Source organism: Schistocerca piceifrons, chromosome X (genome assembly GCF_021461385.2).
Source record: "Schistocerca piceifrons isolate TAMUIC-IGC-003096 chromosome X, iqSchPice1.1, whole genome shotgun sequence".
NCBI classification, from domain to species: domain Eukaryota; kingdom Metazoa; phylum Arthropoda; class Insecta; order Orthoptera; family Acrididae; genus Schistocerca; species Schistocerca piceifrons.
The window spans coordinates 810729872-810752967 of NC_060149.1; positions in this window are offsets into that span (position 1 = coordinate 810729872).

Below are 23096 nucleotides of genomic sequence, written 5' to 3' on the forward strand. Positions count from 1 at the left end.
ACAGTCCTCCTGCAGGAAGCAGAGGAGATGGCTTTATATGCATTGTTATGGGGTCTGCCATCCAGTGTGTGGTGAAAGGTGTGTGCAGATTTTCCAAGGGACGTGCCTGGAGCTATAGGTGTCGCAACAGCTTGGGAATAAATAGATGTGGTAAACAGAGGCTGTGGTAGTAGGAATGACTTTTTCTGATGTTAAATTCTTCCATTGTGGTCATTTGGGACACACATGATGAGATTGCCGCCAACTGCATGTTAAGAGACGTGTCACAGTTGGACACAAACACAGAGATTGTAGATGTAAAGGATGGTGATTCCCAAGGAACAGTGCACATAGAAACCGGGGCCTCACTACGAGCGATATGTTGGTTGGTTGGTTTGTTTAAAAGAGGGGGGGGGGACCAAACTGCGAGGTCATCGGTCCCTTGTTCCGGATAAAATAATTAAACAAGGAAAAGAAGAAACCAAGGAGACGTCCAGCACAATAAAAGGAGAATGGAAGAAATGGAAGAAACAGAAGAACGACAGATGGACAACCAACACTACCATGGATAAAACAGGAAAAGAAAACCACAGAGAGAAGCAAGAAACACAAACGGGTAAAAACAAGATAGCAGATGACCGTGGCTGGCCGACCACGATAATAAAAAGGAAAATCCACCCACTCTGCGACACATTAAAACATCCACCCTAAAAGCATTAGAGTGGAGAACACAAATGGACAAAGGACATGCGCTTAGAACTTTTATAGAATGATAAAACCCACTGTCACGTATACAACATAAAACTAAATTATCCGATGAGGAATTGTCAGCTAAAATTAATGGCAACGAGTCCAGTAACTGAAGAATCCGTCGCAGGGCAGCCAAAGGAGGGCAGCTCACCAAGATATGGACCACTGTCAGCGAGGCGCCGCACCGAGACTGAGGTGAGTCATCCAAGCGTCGCCATTGCGGAGCCGGCAGAGAACCACGGTGTCCCTGCGAGAAGCCCGTATGGAGGACTTCCCACATTTTCGTAATCTCCTTAATGACATGCAGTTTGTTGTGCGTGCTGAGGTTATGCCATTTCGTCTCCCGAAGCCGCAAAACCTTGCGGCGGAGTAGTGAACACATGTCAGTTGCAGAGAAGCCTGTTTGGCCAACCTGTTGGCAAGTTCGTTGCCTGGGATTCCGACATGATCTGGGGTCCAGACGAACGTCACTGAACGACTGGACCGTTACAGGGCATAGATGGACTCCTTGATAATCACTACTTAAGGATGACGGAGGTGCACTGGTCGATAGCTTGTAGGCTGCTCAAGGGCATGAGATGTAGCCACCAGTGAGGCAGTGGAAAAACAGTAGCCATCAGGCACGGAATGCTGTTCAGTATGTCCTCCATGAACATAGGCAAAGCCAACATGACCATCAGCCATTGGGCCATCAGTGTAAACCACTTCATGGCCTTGGTACATGTCAAGAATCGAGAGCGGATGGCAACAGAGAGCTGCGGGGTAAACTGAGTCCTTTGGGCCATGTGACAGGTCCAGGCGAAGCTACGGCCTAGATGTACACCATGGAGGTGTACGTGAATGACCTTAAGTATAGGTGGTAAAGGCAAGGACTCCAGTAACAAGGGATCGGGCATGAACTACGATTGGAAGCCCTGACCTCGGCCGCCGATGCGGGAGATGAACCACCGTGGGTGGGAAAAGGAGACAGTGATTCGGATGTGCAGAACTGGTTCAAATGGTTCTGAGCACTATCGGACTTAACATCTGAGGTCATTAGTCCCCTAGAACTTAGAACTACTTAAACCTAACTAACCTAAGGTCATCACACACATCCATGCCCGAGGCAGGATTCGAACCTGCGACCGTAGCGGTCGCGCGGTTCCAGACTGAAGCGCCTGGAACCGCTCGGCCACACCGTCCGGCTGTGCAGAGCTACGAACGTGTGCAACGTAACTGGCGAGCAGTTGTGCACGCTTAACCTTCAATAGAGGGACTCCAGCCTCCGCTAGGCGAACGCCACAGTGGAGCACTGGGTCGAGTAAACGCAACGCTGAGGGAGCTGCCGAACTGTAAACCAAACTCCCATAGTCAAGGCGAGATTGAACAGGGGTTCTGTAGACCTGCAGCAGTGTAGAGTGATCAGCACTCCAGTTGGTGTTTCCCAGGCAGCAGAGGGCATTGAGGTGCTGCCAGCACTTCCGCTTAAGCTGACGGAGGTGAGGAAGCCAAGTCAATTGGGAGTCGAAAACCAGTCCTAAGAATCGATGTCTCCACTACGGTCAGTGGATCGTCATTAAGGTAAAGTGCTGGTTCTGGATGAATGATGCGACGCTGACAGAAATGCGTGAACACGACTTCAGGGATGAAAACTGGAAGCTGTGGATGGCTCCCTACAGGCGCCACTCAGCAACACCAGTACTGGAGCAGCAGTACGAAATGCAGAAGTCGTCTGCCTACAGAGGTGAGACCGACGGCCCTACAGATGCTGCTAGACCGTTAACAGCCATTAAAAATAGAGAGACACTCAATACGGAGCCCTGCCGAATGCCATTCTCCTGAATATGGGAGGCAATGCCTTGGACATGGAAAGTACGCAGCGACAGGAAAGTTTGCATAAAAATTGGGAGCGGGCTCGGTGACCCCACTCATATAATGTGGCAAGGATATGATGTCGCCAGGTCAAGTCATAACCTCTTCGTATATCAAAAAAGATGGCAACAAGTTGTTGCCATCTGGAAAAGGCTGTTTGGATGGCAGACTCGAGTGACAAGATTATCAGTGGTAGAGCGACCCTGGCGGAAACCGCTCTAGCATGGAGCCAGTAGGCCACGTGACTCCAGGACCCAAACCAACTGCCGACACACCAAATGTTCTAGCAGCTTACAAAGAATGTTGGTGAGGCTGATGGGCCGATAGCTATCTACCTCAAGTGGGTTTTTACCGGGTTTGAGCACTGGTATGCTAACCCGCCATTGCGATGGAAAGATGCCATCAAACCTGATCCAGTTGAAGATGACGAGGAGACATCGCTTGGAGTCGGATGAGAGATGTTTAATCATCCAACTGTGGATCCGATCCGGCCCAGGAGCTGTTTCAGGGCAATGTGCAAGGGCACTGAGGAGCTCCCACTCTGTAAATGAGGCATTATAGGGTTCACCGTGGCGTGCAGTGAACGAGAGAACTTTCCTTTGCATCTGACGTTTGAGGGTGTAAAAGGCTGGGCGGTAGTTCTGCGACACAGAGGCCCGAGCATAGTGCAAACACAGATTTCTTTACACAGCTTGCCAAACAATCGACCACTGTAAGGGTCGACTTCTAATAAAATTTAAAGCCTTAATTGCTTATTAAGAGCCTGAAGTAGGTCACCGGACATTCGCTTGGCTGCCAGCGCATGGTGATGTAAGGAACAGTGTACCGGTATCCATTTTGCATTTGGCATTATTTAACTAAACCGCTTTTCTGTCCAGTCAATGCTTGCGCTCCATCACTAAAATTGCAATGAATTTTGTACAATGTATCTCATGTTGGCTTGAAACGTCAAGAAACAAATTAAACAAACACGCCCCAGTTGTGCCATCTGACAATGGCTTACAGAACAAAACATCTTCCGCTATCGATCCATGTGATTCGAATCCGATGAAACCTAAAAACTGAACAGAATGTGGCATATGAATAGAATCCTCAAGCAGTATAGAAGTAAATCCAATGCTTTTTATTTTTGCCTTACTTGTTCCTGACTTACGTGATTTCAGAAATACGCCTAGCTACTGTATCATTAGACAAGGGGATTGATTTCAATTTTCCTGCAGCTTCGGCACTGATCTTAGTAGATACGATGCAAATCGCATTGGGTAGGATAAGCTCTTCAGCAGTAGCGTGAGCCTTACATTTCTTAGCTAGTCATGAAGCAACTTCATGTGCTGCATATAAATCCTTTTCACTTTAATTACTCATGTTTATAATGCACACTTGTTTATTCTGAAGTACAGAGTGCTCCCACTGGAAAAACTAAATAGATTTTTTGCAGTTGAATGTTTCATTTTCAAATGACGAATCGTCTTAGAAGGCTTCATACTTTCGGCAGATAATCCACAACACACAATACATTACAGCTGGTTTTCACATACTATAAATCCGAGCTTTAAATGGGAATCATTTTTTATGGTTTTCTTTGCCTCTGTTCTACTTCTTGAAAGAGTATCCGCTGTCGCTGAACAGAATGAGCGCCAGTAGCCGTACCAATTGTCTGATACATGGGAATTTAGTTTCTCACGTATTTCCGCGAGGTAGTTAACTGTACTTGAGTATTTTAGTGTGCAGATTAGTGTTTACTAACTTACTCTTTGGTTTTCTTGGGTAAATCGTAGTGTATATCAGTGTGAGGCGATCCGTATAAATCTGGTGTTAGTACACAGCGTATAGTTTAGAGCAGTGCTTTAGAGTTAGCGTATTTATTTCCTGCAGTAGCTTTAGTGGAAGTATAGTTTCTAGTAAAAGGTAGCAGTTGATACTCCTGTATTCAGTAGAGACATTTCTGTTTTAAGAGCTAACGGATCTTTCGATCGTAGGCTGTGGTAAGAACTCTGCACCGCAGATTTTATTTTTTGCTCATCCTCTCGTTTATATTTTGCCCACATTCCAATCTCAGTAGCGCCACAGTCGGGTAATTTTCTCTTTTGTGAGGATCTGTTTGTACTGCTTCTGTTAGTCCTCACTGCTTTGTTCGCGTTTCTGAGATCCTAGTTTTTTTTTTACACTGTACTACATGGATGAGACTGCTTCTTGTGACTGGACACAAGGAGAATTGGCTGCTATCTAAACAGTTGGAGACTGCATTGGCCACAGCTGACGGACTTCTGGCTACTGCTCGAGCTAGCGGCGGCGTGAGGACACTGCTGACGAATAGTTCGACAACCTTGGTGTCGTTGATATACCGTGGTGACCAGCTTTTGTTTCTGAGTCTTCCGACACACGACATATGACAGGTTCGTCATCGGTCGAGAGTGACTGGTGAGCAGTGTTGGGTTCACATGTCACTGGGCGGAAGGCGAAAGAGGGAATGTGCCACACGGCAGGCTCCTTATACGTTAGCATCAGGTACGGGGTGCTACCCACTGCTGATAATACTTCTGTGCCAGCACAGGCTGCCTCTCCTATTGCCCAATCTGAACAAGTGGTGAGGGCAGGTTTGATAGTTATTGGGAGCTCCAACTTATTGTTTGTTGTTTTGTTTAGGGCGCAAAAACAACTATGGTCATACGCGCCCATGTCAGAACAGTATAATACCAAGACACACAGAGAAGTTAAAAATGACTACACGTTAATCCCAATCGACGGTAGAGAAGACAGCTATAAACAGGGACGTGGAGAAAGGTCTATAAAATACGCCATAGAGAAACGGAGGTCCTGAACTAAAGATTAAATGTCCACCATATTGCTACGACGAATAAAAAGTAAAACGCGGTTGACAGACCGCGCTTCGTTCGCTGAAACGGCCGATAACTCAGACGGAAAACACAAATGAGAACTTAAGTGATTGAAAAAAGAACATTCCGTCAGGAAATGGCGGACCGTCAAAGGTTGAGTGCAATGAGCACAAAGTGATGGGGGAGCACCACTTAAACGGCGATGGGTAAAAGGACAGCTCCAACGTTAGGCAGGAAATGGAGCCCCTCAGTGTGGGTAACAGCTTGCGGCATGTGGCATCCGTGTCGTGAAGGAGGCCCTACTGGCGGCCTGGCCGCCATGGAGCGCACTGGCTGCAAATAGTGGCACATATCGGCACGAATGACGGCTGCCACTTGGGTTCTGAGGCCATCTTCAGTTTCTTTCGGCGGATGGCTGACTTGGTGAAGACAACTAGCATTGCATGTGGGATGAAGCCCAAGAGTCTAGCATCGTACCCAAGATCGATAACGGTCCTCTGGTTTGGAGCAGAGTGGAAGGTTTAAATCAGAGGTTAACACGACTGTAACGGTATCAAATAAGAATTTATCTAACTCCTCTGTTAGCTACAGAATTGTAGGGTTCTCCTAATGTGTCAGGCGTGCCCTACCCGCAGGAAGTGGACACAAGACTAGTGTAGTAAGTGTGGCGTGCACATGAGACTTTTTAGATCAGTTACCCTCCCACCTTGGGATCAGAGACGAATTGCCTGCCAAAATCGAAGTTCCACCAGTCACAATGTTCTCACAGAATGCTCATCCTTGTCGATTGGTTATAGGAAAGGTTACTTTGATATTAGTAAACTGCAGGAACATCCAAGGAAAGTTGCCAGCATGTTTGTGGCTTATTGAATGTTACAATGGCCAGATTACGAACAGAAATTTGGTTGAAACTGGAAGTGGATAGCAACGAAATACTAAGTTCAGATTGGAACATCTATCTTAAGGGAAGGTTAGTATTCAATGATGGCAACGTATTTATTACAATAAAGAATTCGATAATATATAGCGAGGTTATCACGGCTTCCGAATTTGAATTAATCTGCGTAAGTTAAACTTTCAAAGTGGGATCCAAAATGGCAGCCAGATGTTTTTACAGACCACCTGCGTCAGGAGCTGTTATAGTAGGGCGCTTTAGAGACAATTTTCTGAATATCATTAGTAATTTTCTTAATCTCACTGTCGTAATAGGGGGCCGACTTCAACTTAGGAGGTATAGATTGGGAGAGTCATGCTATCAAAACTGGTGCCAGAGACAGAAGTTCTCGTAACATTATTCCGAACGCGTTTTCCGAAAATTACGTAGAGCAAATAGAGAATTAACTAGTGATTTTAACGTCTTAGACCGCGTGGAATAAACAGACCTGAACTTACCGAGTCGGTTAACGTAGAGGAACGTATCAGTGAGCATAAGGCTGTGATAATTATGACTATGGGTTTTATAAGGAATGTTAAGACATGTAGGAGATTAGTTTTGCTTAGTTAGAGTGACAGGACACAAATTGCAGACTGAGTAGTCAGCGAACAGTGATGAGGACGCAGATGTGGAGCACAAATGGAAAAAGTTCGAAAGCAGCGTTCAGTATTCCTTAGACAAGTATGTTTCTAGAAAGGTCTTAAGTGATGTGAAAGACCCACCATTGTTTAATAGCGGTGTTAGAAAAGTGCTACGTAAATAGAAAATCACCACAGGTATAGAGAAGTAAAAAGTAGCTGACAAACGAAAGTCTAACGAAGCGAAAATGAGCAGTGAGAGAGGCATTCAATGAGTTTGAAAATAAAATTTTGTCAACCCGTTTGAGTAAAACCGTTTAAGATGTTTTAGTCCTACGTAAAATCAGTAAGCAGTTCGAAATCCTCTATTCTTTCACTCAATAACCATATTGACACCGAAACGGAAGACAGCAGAGACGGACGAAATACTAAATCAGGTCTTCCAAATTCTTTCATCGTTGAAGATCTTAACATTGTCCCTCCTTTCAATCATCGTACGGAAATCGAGATGGGAGATACTGAGCTAACCGATCTCACAATAGAAAAGCAACTACAACTGTTTAGCAGTGGAAAGGCATCATCAGAACCCGATGAGATCCTATAGGATGCTACAAAGATTATGCGAAACAACTTGCTCACCTAGCAGTAGTCAATCATAGATCGTTGAAGCAAACAAGAATACCTAGCGACTGGAAAGAATACACGTCATTCCTATTTTCCAGAAGGTTCGTGGGACAGATGCTCATAATTGCAAGCCTATATTGTTGACGTCAACCTGTTGTAGAAATATGGAACATGTTTCATGGCAAAGAATTATGTTTTTGGAGAACGAGAATCTACTCTATAAAAGTCAGCACAGCACAGCTCGCTGTGTTTCTCCATGAGACTCATAGCACCATAGACAACGGCGATCAGGTTGATGCCGTGTCCCTTGACTTCAGGAAGGCATTTCACTCCATACCACACTATCTTTTAATGACAAAGGAAAAGCTTATGGAGTGTCGAACCATTTTTGCTACTGGATTCGTCTGTCTTGCGGACAGAGCTCAACACATCGATCTTAACGGAACAAAATCGACAAATGTAATTGACAGGAGAGCAAAGCCGAACCTGGCACATTTTGTTTGTACAGGTTGTATACATTCAGGGGCAATGCTATTATTCTGCTAAGTGGTTTATGACCCCCTGAGGATATAATCCATCCTCCTGACAAACCCCACATCCCTCACTATCCTACTCCTCTCTCACCCCTCTAGATAATCCCCAACCCCCATCCTCCTCGATGATCCAAGCACACTTTTACATCAAATTAATCGACTAATTATTTAAATTGATCAATTAATAAATCTCACCCCCTCTGGGAAATGTCCACCACTCCCCTCTCCTCCCCCATCTGGAAATTAGCGGGAAAAGACTGTCTGTGCTGGAGAGGAAGGATCCTGACACGTAATTCAGATGAATGACAATAATAATAATAATAATAATAATAATAATAATAATAACAATAATAATAATAATTTTTTGACCAGACATAACGTCTGAGAAAAGAAAGAAATAATAATAATAATAATAATAATAATAATAATAATAATAATAATAATAATAATAATAATAATATACTGATGCATATCCTTTATTTAATCCGTTTGTGGAAAACAGGACTCTCCCATAGGGTAGAGCTCACTTCTGCCTGACTTCCCATGATGTAATAACTTTAAGCACTGAGGAATGGAATGAAGTGTGCTATATTAGCCACCATTTTTGGTTGCCCGCACTGATGTGTCATCCGGGCGCCACCATGGAGGTCAGAAAACGCCTACAGATCACAATACTAAACACCACCATCTTTGGACTGGATGTCAGCCTCCTTTGATATTATGGTCCCGAACAAAGCATCGTGGCGGCATACTGTTGATCGCGAAATTTTAGACTTGCATCCTGTCTCTCTCAATGGCTACTTTCTGTTTGTGTGTGAACCAATGTCTCTAAACACAGAGATGGAGGTTTTCACCCTCGTCAAAATCCTGTGTTCCTATTGGCTGATGCTGGGGATGAAATCAGAGCTGGCAGAATTGCGATATCAAAAATGGAGAAAAATAACCCATTTTCACTACGGTCTCACATTCATTGTTTAACAACTTACAGGAATCTAACAGATCACTTAAACACTCGCCATCACTTTATAGTGATTCTTCTTAGTAAAAAGCATATTTTCACTGTTTGAGATTCACACACAGACATTCTGCAAATCAAGTAATTAAATTTCCGCCTCAAATAGATTGTAGCGCTAAACATATCTGAGGCCTTGTATGCACCGATGTTTGAGAACACAAGCACCCTCCGATATCTGCCGGAAAAAAACCTTCCGATCACATCTTCGCACCGCCTACAGGGCAGACTTGTTGGGAGCTGCAGCTACGCCAACTACCTCTCGAATTCCCAAGCGCAGGTTGGGAGAGAGGTCCGCACACAAACCAGAAGTCGCGCTGATCCCCAACAAAGCACTAGATTTCCACTAACTGCTCTGATTACAGTGTCGTAGATTGGCGGTGGGAATAACATATGACAAAAAAATCGTAGGTAGTAAAGACCTAAGCATTCCACAAAGATTGCAAAAAAAAAAAAAAAAAAAAAAAAACGCCTAATCCATATACTGCAAATAGATCACTATAAACCATGCACCTGCTAAGAGCTCCGAGGAGATGCACATTGCTAGAGTAATAACTTCTTTGCTGTACTTCTCAGGGGCAGTCGTGACAACGCATCTACTTCCCATGGTGTCCAAAAGCCTTGTGTCCAGGCATGCACACAACTAGCGAGCAGTCCCAGCACCCCAAGTGACATCAGTGAGAACTACTGACTGTTGATCACAGGCATATCCCACATGATAGGCGTATTTAGAGCCATTGGTGTAAAAAAAAATTGCATCCTGAAATTCCCATAAGAGCTGGTGGAACAAACAACAGAACACCATTGGAGCAATGGAGGCTTTTGGATCCTGGAAGAGATCCATCTGAACCGAGGCTGAGAAACAAATTGGGGGTGGGGAGGGGTGATCAGGAGAGAATGTGGGGATGAAGACAAGGAGGAGAGAGGGAAATCGTGGCAGAGACAAGTGGGGCAGAGTACAACCAATAAACCCACCCAACAGCAGGCAGTGGGTGGGCGTTGTTCTGAAGATGCAAAAGAAAAGAATAAGATGGGTGTGCAGGGGAAGAGCGGATAGTGATGGCACAGGAAATCAGAAGCTGGGACTGCCAAACCAAAATAGGAGAGATTCCAATGTCAATCAGAAGACTATCCACAGGGCTAGCACGAAAGGCACTGGAGGTTACATGGATACAATGATGAACTGGGTCAAAGAGAAGCAACATGGAAGAGCAGCTGATCTATAAACTTGATAGCCATAGTCCAGATGAGACAGAACTTATGCATGATAAAGGTGGAGAAGAGTCTAATGATCTGCACCCCATGAGGTGTGGGCAAAGAAGCGAAGGACATTGAGTTTAGAAAGACAGCCTTCAGAAGGCATATATGGGGCAATCGAGTAAGCTTGTCAAAACAAATACTCAAAAATCGGAAACTGGGGGACCACAGTCATGTATTTGACGTCAAGGGAGAGCTCTGAATCAAGGTGAACCATAGTACGGCGACATAAATGCACTACCCCTTACTTATGGGAAGAGAACTGAAAACGGTGAGAGTGTGTCTATGCAGAACCACGTCAGATGGCATCATGGAGCTGTCACTCCACAGTGGTCACTGAGTGGGAGCTAGGCCCAATACAGAACTCATCCATATACAGAGCTAAGGTGACTGACAGTCCAGTGGAGACCCCAAGTTCATTAACACTGATGAGAAAAAGGACACTTAATACAGAGCCCTGTGGAATGCTGTTCTGTGTGTGTGTGTGTGTGTGTGTGTGTGTGTGTGTGTGTGAAGAACTGAGAATGGCATCAATGCAAACTCTGAACAACCAGTGGGACAGGAACGGGCGAATAAAAATCTGGAGGGAGTCACAAAGAACACTTTCATGGAGTGTAAGTAGGCTGTGATGGTACTATGCTATGTTGTAGGCCTTACAAAGATTGAATAAAACTGTGACAAGAAGGTGGCGCTGAGGAAAAGCCTGCTGGCTGTGGATTCCAATGGAAGCAGATGATCAATCAGAGACCGTCCCTCCTGGAAGCTGCACTGGTAGGGAGGTAGAAGGTCCCGAAATTCCAGGACCCAACTAAGTTGATGAGCTGTCATCGGTTTAAGTAACTTGCATGAGACATTGGTCAGACTGACTGGTCGGTAACTACTGAGGTATGACGGATCCTTGCCGGGCTTAAGGACAGGAACCACAATACTGTCTCATTTGACAAAGGAAAATGCCTTTGAGCCAAATACACGTAAAAACCTGGAATGGAGATTGTCGTTGTAGAGGGCTGAAGTGTTGAAACAGTTGGTTATGGATGGAATCAGAGCCAGGGGCTGAATCGTGGGAAGAAGAGAATCTGGTCATCAGGAGGTGGGAAGGGAACAAAAGAATCAATGGGAAGCAATCACTATCACAGCGGTCACTGTATGGTGACTGGTGTAAGGAAGGAAGAGAGGGAGGGGAGGGGAAGTGAGCGAAAGATCAGTGGCAAGGAAAGTGCCATAGGTGGTACTAGAGCAAGTAGGGGACCCATTATTAAGAAGGCACAGGTTTTGATCCATATCAATGATGAGCCTCCAATTAAACTGCCCCAAGAAGGGTGGTAGGAATTAAAATCTCCAAGGAAGAGGAAGGGAGGGGGGAGTTGCTGAAGGAGGGCAACAGGTGTAGGTGGCCTGTCAGAAAGGAGATGGAGATAGCAAACGGTGACTGCAGTGTGCGAATGGACTCAAAAGGCAACTGCTTCCAATGTGGTATGAAGTAGGATTCATGTACTAATGTCATGTGGACCAACATACAAACACCACCAGAAGCCCTCAAGGGGCAGACTCAGTTCCGACAGCAAGCGTAGAACCAATGATGGGTCAGTGATTGAGCATCAGTAAATTGAGATTCCTGGAAAGTGACAAGCTGCTGAGTAAAAGCGAATAGGGTATTGCAACTCTGAGAAGTGATGGTAGCATCCATTACAGTTCCATCACATAAGCATTGGAACAGGGATCCAAGGGGGAGATGAATAGGGCTGGAGCCAATCACGCTGCAAAGTCACCATCTGTCACCAATGGGGGCGGAGGGGAGGGAGGTGTCAGCCATGTTATGAGATGTCAGACTCAGATTGTGAAGGAGATTTCTCCTCCTCCTCAGGTCGACGAAGGCAGAGAACCAAGAGCGCAAACTTCTGGCAAGATCTGGAATGGACAATGCAAGAGACCTTTGTGCACATCGACTGTGGGTCCCACAGCCAAGTTGTGGCAGCAGGTCTCTGACCTGAGATACACCAAGGGGTGGGGGAGGGGGGGAGTCCCATGACAGAGCCCCATCACAAGTGGGCACTGAAGGGAGGAGGACAAGCACTGAGAGGAGAGGGCCTGAGAATTCCTGGGGATGGAGAGGGGCAGAGGGAGGCATTCAGGATTGGGGTGAAGAATTTAACAGAGACAAATTTAGATGTCATTGACACAGGGTGATGACTGTCAGACTTCTGATGAGCCACAGTGTAGGGTACTCAACCAAGGGACTTATACTCATAATCTTTTCTTTCCCACGAGTATGGAGAGTGAAGGCTATGACATGAGTCACAGAACAGAGGGCTCCCTCACGAAGTGGGTGTCCACATGTAAAGCATAGTGTCTCCTCTGTAGAGCAGGAAGAGATGCCCGAAATGTAGAAACACCTCACGGGTAGCAGGATGTATAGCTTCACATCACACTGATAAACCATGACCTATACCTTCTCCAGGGGGGGATCTGCCTCAAACCGCAATATAAAGGCGCCAGTATCGATGCAATTGTCCTTACAAACTTTCTGAACACACCAAACAATATGAATGCCCTATCATTCCAGTCTGGTCTGGAGTTCATCAGTTTGAAGGATGAGGTCCCTATGAAGTATGACTCCTTGACCCATACTCAAAGAATGGTGAGGAATAATGGACGCCGTGATGCCAAGATAGTCACAAGCACGAAGGGCTGTAACCTGGATGGAAGACGTCGTTTTGATCAACAGTGAACCCAGTTACATCTTATTGAGAGACTCAACTTCGCCAAACTTGTCTTCTTTATGAATGAGATTTTCACTCTGCAGCGGAGTGTGCGCTGATATGAAACTTCCTGGCAGATTAAAACTGTGTGCCCGACCGAGACTCGAATGTCATTCCTAGTGCAGACCTAGGGCACTTCTGGGATTAGGCCTCACAGTTTACAAATTTCAAAACCCACGTGACAATGGTGTCTGCATCTGCGATGATGGTGGACAACTCTGCAGCCAAACCAAGGGCTGTGCTGATGTCAATATATAAAACAAACGTTGCCAAAATACGCTGAACTGGGAGTGAAACACCACGAATTTCAGTGATGGAACCTCTTACCAGCGGACACAGTGTGTTAAAGGGCTACATCTCATGTGCAGTCTGGTTAGCAGCACGTTCTTTCATCAGTGGGGCTGGCATGAAGTCCGCCATGCCTGTGGTCGATTTGAGTGAGCGCAGTACCATGTCCAACCAGACTCCCACTGATGTAATTCTTTTGCCGCATAATGAGACGACAAACAACATCATGACATGCTTCTTTGGCTGCTTTGTTGGCTATGTCGTTTCCTTGTATCTCATTATGTCCAAGTGCCAAACAAAATACCACCTCTCCACCTCATTGTAAGAGCTGCTGTAATGTTTCATGGATGACCTGAATCAACTGGTCAACTTGGTACATATTTTGATGGACCGATTGTAGCATATTGAGCGATTCAGAACAGACAACAAACCTTGTATGATGATGCCTTTGAACCTGCTCCAGGGCTGTCATAGGGACATATCACTTTGCATCATGATTTGTAATGTGTTCCAGAGGGTGCACTTGGGAAACGCTATACGGAAGGAACTGAAGAACCAAACCAATTGCATTCCCTTCTTGAGACCACCGGTATAACCAACGATAAAACCGTGGTTCATACTTAAATTTAAAAGCAACAGAGCTGCAAAAACATAACCTGGCGTAAAAGTTTTCTTGTACTTCATCAGGCCTAAAAATCACTTTGGGCCTCTGAAGACGCCAAGGTGGCAATTTATTGAATCCCTGGCTTTATATTCAGAGGTATGCCATATCCAGATCGCTGGGGCAATCGTTAGCCCTTATCTCAAATTACGTGGTTGCAGGGGGGCGATTCCTGAACAGCCACTCAAAGTTTGGACCCAAAAAGCGCACATTATCCTTAAAATTAAACAGTGTTCCCCATAATGAGCTCCCGTGGATGAAAACTGCGACGAGCACTGTTGAAATTGACGAGTAATCTTCTTAAGTGAGAAGCTAAAAATAGTTTTATTGGCCAAAGTTTCCAGTCTCCTTAGAGTCAACTGAAGTTGCCTCGTCGTCGTTGAAAGGTCGTGAAGTCATCCACAAACAAAGTCTTCTGACTGCAGAGGAGATGACAGCAACTGAGAACTGTATGAAACTGAGTACACCGCCTTTGGCGTCACCACTCTCCTGAAGAAAATAGTCAAAAAACTTACCAACGCGGTAGCGAAAGCGCCCACTCTTGAGGGAATATCACATGAGAAGCAGCATATGTCCACCAAGTCCCTATTCATTTAGTTGGGGAATTATGGTGTGTCTCCAAGCAGCATTGCACGCTGTTTCAAGATTTAAAAAACACACTGACTAAACTGTTGCGGAATAAGACTCCTGTATCGCCGTCTCCAGTAGAGTTATGTTAAGTGCAGAACGGTAGCGTCGGAAACCGAATTGGGAGCGACACAGGTGACCTCTAGATTCGAGAAGGTAGACGAGGTGACGGTTGAGCATGTGCTAGAAAGAGAGAGACTTACTCATAACTGGTTAGGGCTACACTCTTACAGTTGGTAGGATGCTTGCCTGGTTTCTGTAAGGGAGTTAATACTACTTTCTTCCAAGCGACAGGGTACTTTCATCAAAGCAGATCTGGCGAACAAGATTGGAGCTTGTCTTTGTCTCCAGGCTACAGACGACGTAGTATGGGATCAAGAATCCGATCCAGTTCTGGAGAATTGTCTTGGGCTGCAGACATAGCTGATTCCACTTGGAGAAAGGAAGGCTGTAGACATTAAATGACAAGAAACGGAGCCTACAGAACATCTGAAACACTGGATGTTTGTCGTGATGATGCAGTGATGGCAAAAAAGTTCAGCTAAAACCTGAGCCATGTATTTAGATGTGACGACCCAGACATTTCTCAACAAGGACGTAATAGGAGGTGTAATGTCCTTGCTTGAAATCCACTGTACTGAGCCCCAAGCTCTAGCAGTGGAAGTGGATTAATCAATGGAATGTTCCTCTTCCACTCATATGACTCACCTCGCTTGTATTCTCACAGATCTGAAGGCACGAAGGTTTCCTGTAGTTGGATGGTATTTGAAATGGTGCAAGGCTGCGGACTGGCTCTGATTACTGAGCAACATTCTTCATTCCACCAAGGGACAAGTCATCACTGGAGGTGGTTGTTAGACTGGGGAATGGAATCGCCAGCAGCTCTTTGTATCAAACAGGTGACATGGTCCAACATGTCCTGGGCACATTCCTGATGGTCAATAACTGCTTTTGACTGTACGCAGGCAATTTTTAAATATCCATCTGTGCTGTCTCCTGTTGACCCTAGTTCGAGTTAGCAAGTGCAAATCTATGGCGACTTTCCACTGAACTGAGTCTACAATAGCTGGGGAGCAAAAACAAACGTCAGTGGCTTGCGATGACGCTGCAGCTGTTGAAAAGTGTGTCCTTTGAGCAGAATTCAGAAGCCAGGTACACACTAAATGGATGAGGTGCTCGATAATTTGACCGCTGGAAAAAGTGGTAGATGAGCTCCACAGCACATTGCGTGTATTGACGTCACGCGTGAGCAGCAATGGGAGAGGGAGTGCCTGGAAAAGCTCTGTCAGTAAATCTGCATTCAACGGATTGTGAGGTGGAAGATATAAAGAACACACTGTTATCTTAACAGGTGTGAGGACTTCGACTTTAACAGCGTTTATGGCTGTGGTAAGAGAGACAATGAGGAGTGTCATCTGTCAGCAGCGATTAGAACAGCCACCGCACTCCTAGTCCTGTCTCCAGTAACATCGTCCTTCCTGTAGGAGTGGTAGCCCTTTAACTCAGGTATGTCGCTGACTTTAAAACGAGTTTCTCTTACGCTGATGCAGAATCGTCTCTCCTGGGCCAGGTGCAGTAATTATTTCAACTGTGATCGGTATCCATTTAAGATCCACTGAATTACAGAATTCCTTGTTGGAGAAATGTTAATGATGGCAGTACTTGCCTTTCTCCCTCAGCAGTGGCGATTTACCCAAGAGGTCAGGAGGAACATGAGATGGTGCCCAACTCTCCGATTCCATCATCTGGATATCAGTGTCCTCAGTCATAGAATCGCCATCGGAAAGGGAGAGTGTTCGTCGATCCAATGGTTTCACTACCACTTTCTTCGACTTAGAACGACGTTTTGTGTGTTGTTTTCCATGACTTATGGGAGGACGTGGTTGCATGGGTAGAGGAGACAGATTTAGAGGATCGCTGATGGTGTGCAGTGGTATGTGGCTGAGGTTCCAAGATTGTCGATGACAGCCACCAAATGGTTTTGGTGTCAAGTGCAGCTCCTACCCCCGCCATTCTCCACATGTACATTAACAAGCGCGTGTACTTGTACTAGAATCGGCAGTCTGGGTTTGTGTGGAGGTATCACACTTTACTATTGGTTTACTGAGTGCCACTATAAAAGTGGCAAACAACGAATGTTACGGAGTTTTCACTGGATTTCTCAAGTTTCAACTCCTGAATTTTACTTTCCTCATTATAAATCTCTCACTTCCTGTTCCATACTGGATAATCCCCAGAATAGTTTAGGCATTTCTGTGGAAGTGTACAAAAAGCATCCACTCCATGAGTTGAGCTTTCACAATTTCGAGAAGTAGCCCTCCCATTACAGGCCACAGTGGTAAGACCAAACCTTTGGCATTGAAAGCATTGCATTGGGTTGGGAACAAATGGTCGAATCTTAAGGATTTTAGCCTGCAAGAATATGGTCAGGTAATTCCAGAGTGTTTAACGTTAGAATATATGTTGCAGTTTTCTAATGTGCCATTGCCTCTCCTCAATAAGTTCTGCACTTCCATGACATCCATTTTTTTCCATTCTTCATATAATTTCTCAAGGTCCATCCCCATTATATCAGAGGTGGTAAACACGCGTTTACAAAATTTAAGGGTTTTTGCAACTCATCCACAACAGGGTAGTCACCTAAGGCCTTGCACCCCAGCAGCTTAGATACTTGGTTCGAAGTTGCAGTTTCAACTAGAAGTGTCCCATAACAAAATCGTTTAATCCATGTTAAGGACCCAGTGATACACTACAATGGCTTGTGGATATAGAAATCGGAGACGTTCTCGAAGGTTCAATCTGCTCATTTGGTTACAGTGAAAGTGTTATGGTAGACAAGTGCCCTGTTACTATAATTCCAAGACGACTGCTGAGGTGGACTTAACACCTAACCACTCTCTTTCGGGTGGGTATAGATTTTACCTAATGGTACGCCCATGCCATCAGGAGTAGACATGAACTGAGGTCACTCCATAGGGATCCCACAAACCACTAGGGAAACAAATGTTGATGCAGGGAGAGCCCCCCCCCCCCCCCCCCCCCCCCCCCCCCGTGCCTGAGCAAGCCTTATACAACTGGGGAGCCACAGGTACCACAGAGGTTGCCTTCTAGAATGTTTAGCTGAACAACTATTATCGCCATCCACACATGGCAACTTTGAGGTTGAGGGGTGTTTTATAACAGTGTGTACCTTCCTTGCAGTCCAGGTGGTGTAGCCAAGGCCCAGTTCTCTGAAGCAGTGACAATTTGGTCTGCATGGAGCCCACTTCATGGTCAGCTCTTGTCTAGCTTCAAAACCTCATCTTTGTCTTCTTTGACTGGGAAAAAGCTTATGATACCAAATGGTGTTATCACAGCCATACATGATTGGATTCTATGTAGCCCACTCCAGATTTTTATCCAGAACATCTTGTCACATCATAGTTTCTGGGTTCAAGTTGGCGATTCTTAATTACCCCATCCCCTCGACCATGTACAAGAGAATGGGGTCACATTTAGCTGAGTGTTGGGTATGACTCCTTTTGTAATAGCTATCAATGATGTAGCTGCAGCTGTGGAGTCTATAGTGCCATTCTCCATACATGGTGCATTTACTATTGCTCCTCCTCTGTGTGTTGCTGAAAGCTGACTGCAGTGTGCTATATGCAAGGAGCTTCCACATGACCTCAATTTTTCAGCTGCCAAGACGTATCATGGACTTCTGTCGCCATCATACTGACATCACAACCAGAACCCTACATAGATGACAAGTTGATCAGTGTGGTGGAAGTTTATCGCTTTTTGAGACTGGTCTTCGATGTCCTGTTGATGTGGCTTCCCCATCTTCGCCAACTTACGTGAATGTGCTGGTCAAACCTTAACACTATGCACTGCCTCAGTGACGCCAAATAGTGTGTCGACTGCTCTACCCTTCTGCTGCACTACAAAGCTTTGATCCTGTCTCTTCTTGATTTTGGGAAACTGGCATATGGCTTGGCATCACCTTCGGCATTGTGGATGCTGGATTCAATACACCTTTGTGCGATCCAACTTTCTACAGTTGCCTTCTGGATAAACCCTGTGAACACCGTATTTGCTGAGGCTGTGCGTCCTCCACTACAGATCAGGCCCCAACATCTTCTCAACTATGTGATGCTCATTCATTTCTCCTCTGAGCATCTGAACAGCTATGTCCGATTTCCTGGTGGGGAGAACCACTTTCCACAACAGTTGCCCATGATTGTAGTCACGATCTCAGTTCACATACAGTGTCCCTGCTCTGAACTGCAACCTCGCCTAGAGTCGCCTCTCGTCAGGGAGAAATGGCCTATATCCCACAGTTTGTATCCCATCCTCAGTTTTGTCTCTATGTATTCTTTGGGCTAAAAGACAGTTGTCCACTTGGTTTTCGATACTTGTTTCTGGCCGTCTGGATGCATTTCTGGGTTCACAAGAAGTATACACTGATGGCTCCAGGTGAACAGGTTTTGCCTACACACATGCAAAGTGCAGTGAACTACTCTCTCTGCCCAACGGAAATAGTGTATAGCTTGAGTCATCAGTTACTTCTGTTCTTGCAACAGTGAGACATTCTTAATTAGCAGTAACTCCCTGAGAAGTCTTCAGACTACTGACCATTGCTGCTCTCAGGCCGTGAGCATCTAGGACCTCCTTTTTGACCTCCATCAAGGTGGCTGGTTGGTTGTCTTTGTCTGGACTTCGTCACATTGGGATTCTAGGAAACGAACATGTTGACCAGTTGGCGAAGTTGGCTACCAGGATGCCGACTTTGGAGAGGGGATATTGGCATTAGATCTTCAGTCAACGCTGTTCCATCAGTTGTTGGAGTTTCGATGGGCCTTGATTTCTCCAAATAAACTGCGAGCAGTAAAGTGGACCATGACCATGTGACAGTCTTCCCTTCGTGCTTCATGTAGAGAATCTATCATTCTGTTCACTTTTGCATTACACACACTTGGATAATCCATGGCGACATACTATGAGGTGATCCATCCCACTGTCGGTGTGCTGCCCCATTCATGGAAGCCCACATCCAGCTGGACTTGCTGCCTCTGGTGCTAGCAGATGACACCAAAGTGGCTAATCTGGTTTTATGTTTTACCAGTGAAGGTAGTTCCTACTCAACTTTGTGAGGTAGGGCACATTGGCTTCGTCAACTGTTTGAGAGATAGGTGTCCTGTCGCCTGCTATGACTTAGGGGGTCCATGGCTGCTCTTGCTAACTGGTTCAGAATGGCGCCTACCATACACACCATTTTAATACTTCTTACTCACAGACATCTGTCGTTGGTTTACTTTCTCGAAATCATCATTCTTACTTAAGTTTTATCAACCTTTATGTGTTGCTAGTTTTCTTGTTGTAATGGATGGTGAGGTAACACCAGTCAGGTGCAGACAATGTGCCTCACTTGCATCACATGTTGCCCAGGATTTCAGCTGCTTTCTGGGCAGAGAAACTCCTCCACCTTCACCCTGTTACCCCACCATCACATCTACCTCTTGGTTTGATCGATTCTCGGCTACAGTAAGCTTATTGTGATTTGTCTTCTCTGCCCTCTCTTCCTGAGGACTCTTCCAAGCATGATGCATATTGGATGGAGGGACTTGATGACCTATTTTGGTCCTTTTAACACCATCAATCCAATCGAATCCTACTTTTGAAACCCCTCCCAACAGAGACCATCTTTTCATAGGCACCTTCAGTGCCAGACAGGCAGGCTTGCGTGCCTCAGCTACGCTTAGGGCTATACCAGTGTTTGCGCAGCTATTGACAGGGTCACCCAAACTGGACAGGAGTCAGTGGAGGAGCGTGATAACGAGCATCTCAAAAGTTGGAAGGAGGGCTTGACTTTACCCAGGGAGCCCCAGCAGCAGTGGTTGGCTACGGATATGGTGACAGGTTTAACAAGCTGGGGACTGGCCAGTACTGCCAGGCTTCTACCACCATAACTAAGGGCATATTTTCAGGATGATGGTTGAAACCCATGTTGGCCATCCTGATTTAGGTTTTCCATAATTTCCCCAAATGACTTCAGGCAAATGCCAGAATGGTTCTGTTGGAAGGGCACAGCTGACTTCCTTCTCCATCCTTCCCCTTCTCCATCCAACGCCCTTGGCTAAAACTGCCCTGAGACAGTCAAAATACACTGAGATTCAAGGCTCGCCATATGTTCAAGCAACTTGCCTAGAACATTAGTGAGACTAATTGGGAAACAGCTGTCTATCTCCAGGGGCTGTTTACCTATTTTCAGTTTGCAATCCAGCAATAGGTGTTTGAGCATTTGTCTCTGAGTGCAACCTGACCTTGAAGCCATGATTGGGCTAACAGCTAGGGCACTGAGAAATTCCCACACACTGAATGGAGCAGAGGCTCGACCATAATGCAGATCAAAATGTTTGGCCACAGCATGTGGGTCAGTGTAGACAACACCATTCAGGGTGGTGCCATGTGGGATACAGGTGTCTATAAATACATTGAACCTTTGCCTAAATCTGCAAAGGAGAGGTACACAACTCAATGGTAGTAATATGCTACTCGCAGCACTCTTTTTTGTGTCGTTATATTGGGAGTATAGAACCATTTAAACAGAATGAGGTGCTCCATCCGATGGATATAGCTTATGGCGATGGAGAGCCTGTCTGCCATCTCTAGCAGCCACGGCAATTTCTCAAGTTCAGCAAGGTACTGTCTTCCAGCAGGCAGATCTCAAGGATTAAGTGATCACTATGTCTGCTGCTGATATAATTTATGCAGCTGTGATATGCAAAGCCACATTGACAACTCCATAGGGCGATGTGCTAAGGGTGATGGCAGACGATCGGTTTGTGGGTTGCTCAACTGCATGGTCATCAGCACCCGGGTGATGGCAGAGGCAAAGGAATCCAAGTCAGCATTGTTGAAAGCCCATCCGCAAGGACAGCCATGTGAATGATGCTGGAGGGTCAGGACACACTGAAAATGATTAAACACACAAGTCATCATGGACTCTTCTACGGATGTAGGGAGAAGACCAAGGCTGCAGAAGAATCAGTGGCCAAATAAGATACATATGCCTTACTGAAGTGTGTGGAGGTAGCTGTATTCAAGAGAGAAATTCGATTTCTGTGAGCAAAGATTGTAGATCCACCCCACAAAAGGTTGTTGGCATTGTAGCCACTCAAAATGAGGAAGGGTTGGGGAAGGAGGGAAGATATGAGAAATCAGTGTAGACAACATGGTCTGACACATTGCACTACCAGGAGGGAGATATACATTGCAGATGGTATAATCGATAGACATCCTCACAGCTACAGCCTCCAAAGTTCTCTAGAGTGGCATGTGTTTGCTCTAGACAGAGTCCAGAATATACGTACAAACTCTGCCTGATGCTCAGTCAGCCAGCTCGATTCTTAAAATAGCCCCAATAGCTATTGAAGGTTTCCGATACTGGGAACCTAGTTTACTGGAAGGCAGTGCAGAAAGAACGAGAAACTCATAGACATTGCAGCTCAAACAGGTGGTGGAAGAAACTGCTACAGTTCCACTAGAGGGTCACATTATCAGTATCCCATGGGAGCACAAAGGGACCAAGGAGGCAGGTAGGCAGGTCATGCCCTAGGGTCACCTGCTTCCACTGGTTGTAAATATGCACCATCAATACATATTGGTTCTATATCAGGTCGTATAATGGGATCTTGTGCCACAGGGGCCACCAGGAACTCTTCCTTGAGTACTGAGGCAGAACAAGGATGCATCACTGTTGACACAGACGGGAGGGGGGGGGGGGGGGGGGGCGACACAAGGTGTGCCTAGGTGCAACTGTGTCATAAATTCAACATCTGGGGCTGTCCTTACAACATGGAGACATGTGCCTGAATCTCATGCATTTCAAGCACCACATAGGAATGAGAACATACAGTTTCACATTGCTTCAATACACCATCACATCAAACTTTTATGGCAACGAGTCATCTTCAAAGGCCAAGATAAAGGCCCCAGTATCAACCCTATTGTCCTTTCGTTTCCACTGGACACAATGCACGAAATGGATACCATCGCTCCAAACTGGTACACTAGAACTGAACCACGTTTCATTTTCGAATTCACTGCTACTGCCTCAAGCCTGTCCTCAAGGTTTCCAACGAATAGCAATGACTTTGTGGCCAAAGAGGAATCCCTGTAGGTCCTACAGCAAACTAAGTATTGTAGGGAGTATTTCTACACTTGTCTCTTAGCCCTACATGCTTCTCACAGAATAGCGAGAGAAGAAAATATTGTGGATGTCATATTACTCCACAGTGTAGTAATCCTTTCCCTCAGGAGAGACTACTGGTGCTGTACAGTCACCAGTGGAAGAAAGTTTGATCTGCTTCTTTTGCATAGAGAGACCACGAGACGCCAGGGAGTTCTGCTGTGTATTCAGCAGTC